Below are 1,741 nucleotides of genomic sequence, written 5' to 3'. Positions count from 1 at the left end.
ATAATTACATTATTTTTTGAATCAGATTAAATCGAGTAATTTTCATCATAAATTTAAACTTAATTTGATTTAAATTTATACTTAAAATTTGACCTGAAACCTATTTCTTTTAAAAGACTCAACTCAATAGAGTCGGATCGGTGCCCATCCCTAGGTTGTTATGCTTGGGTGAATTAAGGCAAAGAATCTCCACAATGGTAGACATAGAATTGTACAATTACCGACAGGACATCAACCCTTTTGAACACTTCACCTAAAACAGCACATTGATGGGCTCTAATTCACCTAAATCATTGCATCAAATAATTCGACAAGATACCAAATTTAAGCTGTAAGTTGATTATTCAAATTCATTAGAGAGAAGGATATAAAAAATACATTTTGAGACAACTGTAATTATGTGCTTGTGGGCTGGAAAGAAAATGATTGGCAAAATACATTTTAAATTACACAACTGCTTTTTGTCCCCACAAACCATCTTAAATCACTCCATTTCTCCTTCATCACTTTCCTTATCTTTTCTTTTCTCAGCCCCCATTGAACCAAGAGAGGAGATATTATTAACACAATTAGATTTTTTTTTATTGCGTGGAGCTGAAAACCATGGCATTTGCAGGAACAACCCAGAAATGCATGGCCTGTGACAAAACTGTGTATCTGGTCGACAAGTTAACTGCAGACAACAGGGTTTATCACAAGGCCTGTTTCAGGTGCCATCACTGCAAAGGCACATTGAAGGTAAGTACTTTATAGTACATAATCTGACTTATAAATCTCAAAAATCAATATTGACATATACACCCAATTTGCAGCTTGGCAACTACAATTCCTTTGAAGGAGTTTTGTACTGCAGGCCTCATTTTGATCAACTTTTCAAAAGAACTGGCAGTCTTGACAAAAGTTTTGAAGGTAGACAAATTCAGGGTTTTCCAACTAGTATTTTTTTAACAGATCTAGCCGATTTTCGAGTTCAACTTCGTTTTTCTTTCTAGGTACACCAAAAATTGCAAAACCAGAAAAACCAGCTGATGGTGAGGTAAATTTCATTGAACTTACTGTGCCTCTTATTATATTTAAGTTAATAAATTTATGATAAACCATGATTACGATATGAGCTACTTCGAACAGAAACCTGCAACAACTAAAGTGCATCAGGAAAGGGAACTTAAGCCAGCTTGAAGGTGAGCGCGAGGAGAAGAAAGTTAATGCGACTGAGGTTGCTGCTGAATCCTAATCTGTCATCAACGTTTGGTCCTTTCAACTTATATTCCATGTTTTGCTTTCCCATGTTTCTACCCGGTTCAAATGTCCTGCATTCTCATTTCAACTGTTTTTTTCTAAAGATCGGAAGACATTAATTTGTTGATAATATAATAGAAGTGTTTGGCTTTTGTATGTTATACTTGAAATTTTGAATGCTATTGTGCAGCATCTTGAAAACAATTGAGATGCCAAGACCTATACGAGTCTCATAATACACTTTGTCGATGATTGTTATGTTAGAAAATGTCCATTTGCAAAATAACAACGTTAGCATTGATTATCAAATAATAATAAAATAATAAAGGAAATAGATCTATTTATTGTGATGTGGTATGGAAGCCACTGCCTTAAAAGTAATTTCATTCAAATTGGTGTAATCTCGGAAGTGGATGTTGTCACCCAAAGTTAACACATCTTCCAAACCTCGTACACCCTAAGTGAGGAAGTGGAACCCACTTATGCTGCTTTCTTCGATCAA

The 1,741-nt window shown here is 34.8% G+C and overlaps 1 pseudogene; it reads left to right on the top strand.

Moving 5' to 3' along the window:
* The first annotated feature begins 515 nt into the window (after positions 1-515).
* On the top strand, positions 516-1,400 carry LOC120188506 (annotated as a pseudogene).
* The last annotated feature ends 341 nt before the right edge of the window (positions 1,401-1,741 follow it).

Source organism: Hibiscus syriacus, unplaced genomic scaffold (assembly GCF_006381635.1).
Source record: "Hibiscus syriacus cultivar Baekdansim isolate YM2019G1 unplaced genomic scaffold, ASM638163v2 tig00116946_pilon, whole genome shotgun sequence".
NCBI lineage: Eukaryota > Viridiplantae > Streptophyta > Magnoliopsida > Malvales > Malvaceae > Hibiscus > Hibiscus syriacus.
Note: the sequence above shows the minus strand (reverse complement) of the source record. Positions and strands in the feature narration are given on the sequence as shown.